Below are 10,000 nucleotides of genomic sequence, written 5' to 3'. Positions count from 1 at the left end.
CTAATTAAAGATTTGTCTTCGTATAATGGCAACGAGAGAGAGAGAGAGAGAGAGAGAGAGAGAGAGAGAGAGAGAGAGACTCGTAATTTATCTCCAATAACAAGTTTTTCTCTCTTTACCCTCGCTTCTTACTGTCGAATTTCCTCATTAGAAAGTAACTAGATCTGCTTGTTCATCAAATAACATCCTATGTTCATAAAATCTTGATGAATCTTAATAAAAATAAAATAAACAGACATTAATTTCAAGCCATTCCATTGTTCAAGTCTCCGACAATTATTCTCGTGCAAATAGAGACTTCGCGCATGCGCGGGAACAATCCACGTTCAATAATGATGACTATTTAATATTAATGTAATATGATTTTAACGTTGCTTCTCGGTATACTTCATTTCATAATTTCATTGAATCCTTTAATTATCTGCTAAATCCGTCAGCCTTTGTGCATTGAACTCTATTCATGAAAATAAATAAACATGATCCAATTTCCCTTACGTGTTTGAATGTTTGTTTTTTTCCAGCACGATTCCCTAACAAACAGAGAGAAGCAATATTAAATTATCGATAATTATTCACCTGCGCCTTTGATGATTAATTTGTCATCTTCTTCTTCTTCTCATTTTTTCTTCCAGCTCTTTGTCATTCGGCTTTGTTGAGGGAAAGGAAGAAAGAAAGAAAGAAAGAAAGAAAGAAAGCGCTGACACAAATGAAGCGTCTTCCTCGTATTTGTCATTTGAGAAATATTGAGAAATACCACGACTGAGAAGCCATTACGGCTCGCGATTTTTTTTTCCAGTTCGCGAGGATGTATTATGACACTGTCTTCCGTCTTATATTAATGTCGTTTGTATTTATAACTTCCTCGAAGTTGATGAATTAGCTGTTTTTATTTTTTTGTTTTTAAGTAAGCGAATGGATGTGAGATTGAGGCGAATTACTTTATTGTCATATTTGTTATTTGTAAATTGAATCTTCAGTCGCTGCCAAGGTGTTTTCCGTGATATCTCTTGGTTTGACTGAGCCCTGAGGTCCACAGCAGATATCTTATTCCGTTACACAGCTTACCAAACACTTGGTCAATGGCCTATTGTGACACAACCCTGGTTAGAGCAGATTCACATCACCGGTGCATCTGATGTCTAGGCCAGTCCCTTACGACGCTCCTGATTGGCTGTTGATAAGCCAATCACAGGGCGTATCCCTCAGGAGAGGTGGAACATACATCCTGCCTATGTGAACTCTCGAGAGAGACTGAGAGTTTCCAGTCTCTCTCTCGAGAGTTCACATAGGCAGTATGTATGTTCCCTCTCCCGAGGGATACGTCTTTCAAAAGCATCCCTCAGGAGAGGTGAAACATACATCCTGCCTCTCGAGAGAGACTGAGAGTTTCCAGCCCTGTGATTAGTTTATCAACAGCCAATCAGAAATGTCGTAAGGGACTGGGCTAGACATCAGATGCACGGTTGATGAAAATCTACTATAGTCCATCCACAAACATTTCGTGCGAAACTTTGATATTTCAAAGTGAGGTTAGAAAAACTTGGAATCAAGGACGATCAGGAATACACATTGGCAGAGAAGTCTGTTAACGAACCAAACATAAACAAAGGATCCCATAAAAGAAAACTCACTATAAACAATCAGTGTAAACAGGCAGTCCATTTAAAACTAAAGGAATATTCCTGATTTCCCATTGTAATCTTTCGTTAAACAACTCGTCATGCAAACAATACAAACAATAAATAAAAAAACACATACATAAACAATCAGTGTAAACAACCAGTATATCTAAAACAAAGAAGGCCTTTGAATTCCCATTATAACCTTTCGTACAAACAATTTCCTTTTAATTCTTAACAGAGAGAAGCTGCCGAGGTCAGTAACTTAATCCCATCGAGAACAAAGGAAGCGGTTCTGAATAAGAGAGAGAGAGAGAGAGAGAGAGAGAGAGAGAGAGAGAGAGAGAGAGAGAGACGGAACCAAAAATAGATCCTGTTATCTCAACCAAAGACGTTGAATGAACCGATACCCAATCAGGATAAGTGAGTTCGTCTTGGGAGTTTCTGGTTTCATGTGCTATTTATCCAGTGATGTGGTATATATGGTATATGTTGTTTACACTATAAGTACATATATATATATATTATTAAAACATATATATATATATATATATATATATATATAATATATATACATAAACATATATATATATCGAGAGACCAGTCGGTTTTAAAGATGGCTTTTATATTAATAAATTCATTTAGTACACACAAGCATATGCAATATCAAAGCACTGTTAACACTAACCTATATGATTCATAAATCGGCATTATAATGTTATATTTAGTTTCTATTAAAAGTATTTAATAGACTAAGCTCTACATTTAACAGCAAAATCAACATTCTTTCTGAGAGTTTACAGTGAGCATCACTCAATTTTCAATTCCTTTCAATATTAGTCAGTCTTTCAGTGACAAAGATACACACAAAGGTCTCGGATATCAACGCGACTTAAAACTATGAACATACATAACACGTAGCTGGTTCCTTCCTCGAAATCCTTGTCCTCGGAGCCAAGGAACTTCGGGGATAGCGTGGCACTATACGTATAAGTATGCCTTAATGAAATATGGGTTTTGTTTACCGTAGACTTTGGCAGATCACAATGGTTCGGACGGAGAGGGTCTACTATATAAATACGTGCGTGGGTATGGTGGAATTGATTATCATATATATTATTAATATATATTATATATATATATAATATACATATACGATATATTACATATAATATGACTGAAATATATTCTGTAAAAAAAAAAAAAATTCCATTTAATAAAAAGGAGCCTTTATGGGCTCATTTTATTTATATTTTATATATATATATATATATATATATATATATATATATATTATATATATATATATATATAATATATATATGACTGAAATATATTCTGTAAAAAAACAAATTCCATTTAATAAAAGGAGCCCTTTATGGGCTCATTTATTATATGTATATATATAATATATATTATATATATATATATATATATATATATGCCTTCTTATTATTCATTTCTTTCTCATTTTACATAATAAGTAACGGAAAATAAAACATTATTACTTATTATTATCATTATTTTTGAAGGTGAAACTTATTCACAATGAACAAGCCACAAAAGGGGGGGCAACACTGACTTGAAATTCAAGCTTCCAAAGAATGTTGGTTTCAACCTTCCACAGCAGACCCCCCCACACTGCAGCAGTAACTGATCATGATACAGAGCCAATGATTTCCCGTCGCCCTCGCCACATCTGAGTGGCATGTCACGACGCTACCATACCATACGAGCGTCTTGACACAGTTAAGTCTCAATTTTATATATGAATTTTTGTTGCAGGAATGGTAGGTGCATAAATTAGCTTACCTTTTATAAATAGGATCAACCCTAAAAATATAATAAAATAATAATAATAATAATAATATACTTTAATAATTAATAATAATAATTTAATAATAATAATTAATTAATAATAATAATGTGGAAGTTACTAACAGTATCATCAGTGAAAGGCTATATAACTACCTAGAGGAGGACAAAACACCATCCCCCACCAACAGAAAGGCTGCAGAAGGAAGTGTAGGGGAAACACTAAAAGACCAGCTCCTGATAGACAAAATGGTAATGAAGAACAGTAGGAGAAGGAAAACCAACCTAAGCATGGCATGGATAGACTATAAGAAAAGCCTCGACATGATACCACACACATGGCTAATAGAATGCCTGAAAATATATGGGGCAGAGGAAAATACCATCAGCTTCCTCAAAAATACAATGCGCAACTGGAATACATACTTACAAGCTCTGGAATAAGACTTGCAGAGGTAGTTAATATCAGGAGAGGGATCTTCAGGGTGACTCACTGTCCCCACTACTCTTCGTAGTAGCCATGATTCCCATGACAAAAGTACTACATAAGATGGATGCCGGGTACCAACTCAAGAAAAGAGGCAACAAAATCAACCATCTGATGTTCATGGACGACATCAAGCTGTATGGTAAGAGTATCAAGGAAATAGATACCCTAATCCAGACTGTAAGGATTGTATCTGGGGACATCAGGATGGAGTTTGGAATAGAAAAATGCGCCTTAGTCACATACAAAAAGGCAAAGTAACGAGAACTGAAGGGATAAAGCTACCAGATGGGAGCAACATCAAACACATAGATGAGTCGGGATACAAATACCTGGGAATAATGGAAGGAGGAGATATAAAACACCAAGAGATGAAGGACACGATCAGGAAAGAATATATGCAGAGACTCAAGGCGATACTCAAGTCAAAACTCAACGCCGGAAATATGATAAAAGCCATAAACACATGGGCAGTGCCAGTAATCAGATACAGCGCAGGAATAGTGGAATGGACGAAGGCAGAACTCCGCAGCATTGATCAGAAAACCAGGAAACAAATGACAATACACAAAGCACTACACCCAAGAGCAAATACGGACAGACTATACATAACACGAAAGGAAGGAGGGAGAGGACTACTAAGTAAATAGAGGACTGCGTCAACATCGAAAACAGAGCACTGGGGCAATATCTGAAAACCCAGTGAAGACGAGTGGCTAAAGAGTGCATGGGAAGAAGGACTAATAAAAGTAGACGAAGACCCAGAAATATACAGAGACAGGAGAAAGACAGAAAGAACAGAGGACTGGCACAACAAACCAATGCACGGACAATACATGAGACAGACTAAAGAACTAGCCAGCGATGACAATTGGCAATGGCTACAGAGGGGAGAGCTCAAGAAGGAAACTGAAGGAAATGATAACAGCGGCACAAGATCAGGCCCTAAGAACCAGATATGTTCAAAGTACGATAGACGGAAATAACATCTCTCCCCATATGTAGGAAGTGCAATACGAAAAATGAAACCATAAACCACATAGCAAGTGAATGCCCGGCACTTGCACAGAACCAGTACAAAAAGAGGCATGATTCAGTGCAAAAGCCCTCCACTGGAGCCTGTGCAAGAAACATCAGCTACCTTGCAGTAATAAGTGGTACGAGCACCAACCTGAAGGAGTGATAGAAAACGATCAGGCAAAGATCCTCTGGACTATGGTATCAGAACGGATAGGGTGATACGTGCAAACAGACCAGACGTGACGTTGATTGACAAAGTCAAGAAGAAAGTATCACTCATTGATGTCGCAATACCATGGGACACCAGAGTTGAAGAGAAGAGAGGGAAAAAATGGATAAGTATCAAGATCTGAAAATAGAAATAAGAAGGATATGGGATATGTGCAGTGGAAATCGTACCCATAATCATAGGAGCACTAGGCACGATCCCAAGATCATGAAAAGGAATCTAGAAAAACTAGAGGCTGAAGTAGCTCCAGGACTGATGCAGAAGAGTGTGATCCTAGAAACGGCACACATAGTAAGAAAAGTGATGGACTTCTAAGGAGAGGATGCAACCCGGAACCCCACACTATAAATACCACCCAGTCGAATTGGAGGACTGTGATAGAGCAAAAAAAAAAAAAAAAATAAAAAAAAAAAAAAAAAAAAAAAAAAAATAATAATAATAATAATAATAATAATAATAATGAATTGGAACACCGTTCATAACTAAGGATGATTTTGACTTGTGACATTTTATTAATATAAAATAATTTCGACGCTCCCCTCTCTCTCTCTCTCTCTCTCTCTCTCGTCTCTCTCTCTCTCTCAGTAGACATAGCGTTTGAAAGAACTTCCTCTTCTTCTGAACACCTTCAACAAAACAGCAAGGGAAGGAGCGAAAATGTTAAAAACATGAAAAAAAAGAAGAAATGTTTTAGCACTGACAACTGGCCAATTTACCCGACAGTCCCAAATAAATGGCATCTCAAAAAAAAAAAAAAAAAAAAAAAAAAAAAAAAAAAAAAAAAAAAAAAAAAAAAAAAAAAAAAAACAGCAGACAGAATTAAAGTGGAAAGCTCCAGTCCAAGCTCTCCCCACCAAAAACAAACCGCCCCCCCCACAACACACAACCACCCCCTCCCCACAAAAGTCCCCCAAAAAGTAAAACATAAAAATAAGAGAGACAAGCGGGCTACACAATTAGATTTATCTTTTTCTATTGAAATGGAGGTGGAAATGACACCAACAATGTTTCTAACTTGGATGAAATATGGTAAAAATCTCTCCCTGCTCTCATCCTCCTCTCTCCTCTATCTCTCTCTCGCCTCCTCATCTCTCTCTCTCTCATGCATGGTGAAATGTCAAAAGTACAGTTTGCAATATGAATACGTATTATGATAACCATTTCCTTTCTCACGTGATAAAATGCTGCGCGAACATCAATATGCAAATGGTGAATTATTGGTGCCAGCACGTCCACACCATTGAAGATTTTATTGATCAATTAAAAAATGTTTTAAACATATCTCTGAGAGACAGATGACATTCATATTACATGATATCTGTATTTATTAAACCCAGAGGAGTTAAGAGAGAGAGAGAGAGAGAGAGAGAGAGAGAGAGAGAGAGAGAGAGAGAGAGAGAGAGAAGGCAATTCGTATACAACACATCTGGAATTAAGACAAGGTGAAATTGTGTCAGGGAGAGAGAGAGAGAGAGAGAGAGAGAGAGAGAGAGAGAGAGAGAGAGAGAGATGGCATTCAAATACGATCCGTCTGTAATGATCAACTCAAAGTGGATTTCTGAGAGAGTTAGAAGGAGTAACAAGGATTAGGATGTCTCAAAGACTATTAGTCCATCTTAAGAGGAGACATCATGTGCTCACTTATCTGTAGGAGCAGGTTTTACAATTTACTCAAAGTGTTCTAATGATCTTGTCGAGAGGAGAGAGAGAGAGAGAGAGAGAGAGAGAGAGAGAGAGAGAGAGAGATTAAAACCCAGGACTGTCAAGGAAATTGGTCAGTAGATGACCAAACTGTTTCTCTTGAAAGCATTTTTAATCATCTTCTCAATCCCAACTCATACTTTGTTTCTCTCTAGTTCAAAGAGAAAGGAACAGTTAAAAAGATGTTTATCCTGGGGAAAGGAAAGTATATAAAGAAAGTTGCCCTCCCTTTCTAAGAATGAAGAGTTCTCTCTCTCTCTCTCTCTCTCTCTCGTGCAATTGTAACATGTAATCGTTTATCAAGAAAACAGAAGCCTTTCTATCTAACTTTGTAAGTAATTTATTACTCAACGTCTCTCATTCTTTCTCTCTAAAGAAGAAAAAGAAGTTTATCTCGGTCCATCTTTAAGAAAGAGGAAAAAGCTTCATCTCTCTCTCTCTCTCTCTCTCTCTCTATCTTGTAGAAGGACAAGAAGTAAATGAATTAAAAGTTTCTGTTGGAGAAAACATAATTTCTGTCTCTCTGTGAGAATGAGACATATTCTCTCTCTCTCTCTCTCTCTCTCTCTCTCTCTCTCTCTCTCTCTCTCTCCAACGAAAAAAACAAAACAAACCTAATATTGTACACTTCCAGCATAAAGAACAAAGACCAGAATTAGATAACCAAAAAAAAGAAGAAAAAAAAGAAAACTCCTAGAAAAAGCAGCAATTGTGCTAGAGTAAAGAGTGCTGCTCAATTTAGCGGGCCTGACTTCCCTCCCCAAAATAACGCCATCTCTTAAAAACACAACAGCTGGAATTAAAGTTGAAAGCTCCGAGCTTCGCCCCGTCAGAGAGCGTTCGAAAAGGGCATGATAAAAAGAGAGGCGAATGAGCTGTACAAATAAATTTGTGACGTTTTTCTGTTTTTTTTTTTTTTTTAATAAAGAAGGGAGTGGAATTAACTACTACACAATGGCATTTTGAAATCCATTTCCCCAGATCTATCTGTATAAATAAATTTGACTTTTTTATATTTTTTAAAAATAAAGATAGAGGTAGAATTAATTTCCACACAATGTCCTTTTGAATTAGAAAATAAACACAGAGGTAGAATTAACTTCTTTACGCTGTCATTTTGAAATAGAGTACACCAGAGCTATCTGTCTATTCTTCCAGTCTGGCACTTTACCAAGATAATAGATAAATCCTAATATTTCATAAAAATCTATTTCTAAATGTTCCTACGAGATGCAGTAGACTCTCTCTCTCTCTCTCTCTCTCTCTCTCTCTCTCTCTCTCTCTCTCTCTCTCTCTCTCTCATGCAAATAAGGAATTACTTAGGGTAAACTACTAAGGAGATTATTTTAAAAAATCCTTAAGTTCGACTGCTTTGGAAATGTGGATTAATTCATATGAAACACGAGTGAATGTAATCACCTCACATTCTGAGAGAGAGAGAGAGAGAGAGAGAGAGCACGCAGAAGCAAGAGGCTTCAAAATACAGTTCACCAGTCCCAAAAAACCCAGCCAATCCAGAGACCTTGTTCTCGATCAGAAACTACGTTTCCGTTTGTAGCTGTAAAAAAAAAAAAATAAAATAAAATAAAAAGAAATCAACAACAACAGAAAAAAATACCTGTTCTAAACCTGTGTCACGTTACTCACTAACGAATTCTGAAGAACTGGAAGAAAAAAAAACATCACAGTCTGAGTCACAAATTAATTAATTGTGTTCCTGAACAGGTGGAGTTTGCAATTAATTTTCTTGTTGAAGTCAACTGAAGGAGAGAGGAATTAATTAAAAAAAATGCTGACGTGTACATAATAATCATATGTAGGAACAGCTATATACATACATAGTACATACATACATACATACATAATATTAACAATAATAATGATAGTAAATAAAGTGATAATAATAATAATAATTATCATTATTAGTAGGGGAAAACTCCATTGCTAGAGTATATATAATGTTCTAAAGGGTCCATAATAATAAAGTGTTAAGAGTCCGTGTATAATTTTTAAGACTATACAAAAAGCTTTCGAACCCTTCCCTGGGTTCATCTTCAGTCCAAAAAATCTTTTAAAAGTCTTAAAAATTATACACGGACTCTTAACACTTTGTATTATTGTGGACCCTTTAGAACAATAATAATAATAATAATAATAATAATAATAATAATAATAATAATAATAATAATAATAATAATGACGACGAGGATACAGGCGATAAAAGTCAGATAATGAAGGCCGAGTCGCAGTTGTCAACAAAACCAAATAAAGAAAAAAAAGAGATGGAAGTGAAAGCTCCCCAAACGTTAACTACAGGAGCTCTGAGTCACACTGGTAGATAATAATGCATTATCAGGGACCAGTGACACTCTTTACTACAAGTGCGACTGTACCCCCATGAAAGAGAAGTAATTTTTTTGTTTGGTTTTGTATTTTTTTTGTTTGTTTTGATGTTTTTTTTTATATTTTTTTATTTTTTTCCCCAGCAATAAAGTATCTTGGGGCTGATTTTTTTTAGTCAGAGTATTTTTTTTTTGTTATTTTGTTAGAAAGTTTTTTGGGACTGATTTTTTTTTTTACTTTGTCAGAGAATTTTTTTTGTCAGAAAGTTTTTTGGGGCTGATTTTTTTTTTTTTTTTTACTTTGTTAGATATTTTTTTTGTCAGAACGTATTTTGGGGCTGAGTTTTTTTTTTTTTTTACTTTGTCAGTGAATTTTTGTCAGAAAGTTTTTTAGGCTTATTTTTTATATTTTTTTATTTTGTCACTTAGTGAAATTTCTTTGTCAGAAAGTTATTTGGGGCTGATTTTTTCTTTTTACTTTGTCAGAGAATTTTTTGTCAAAAGTTGTTTGATGCTGATTTTTCTATACTTTGTCAAATAAATTTATTTGGGCTGATTTTTATTTTTACTTCGTCATATAGTCTTACAACAAAGTTTGTAAAAATACTTTGCTGTATATTTCTTCGTCATAGAGTTTTTTAGGGGGCTGATTTTTTTACTCTGTATACATATATATAGATTATATATATATATATATAATATATATATATATATATATATATATATATATATAATATATATATATATATATATATATATATATATATATATACTATATATCACCTAA

This window comes from Macrobrachium nipponense, chromosome 26 (assembly GCF_015104395.2).
Source record: "Macrobrachium nipponense isolate FS-2020 chromosome 26, ASM1510439v2, whole genome shotgun sequence".
Lineage (NCBI taxonomy): Eukaryota > Metazoa > Arthropoda > Malacostraca > Decapoda > Palaemonidae > Macrobrachium > Macrobrachium nipponense.
The sequence above is the reverse complement of the archived record's forward strand: the minus strand, read 5'-3'. Positions refer to the sequence as shown.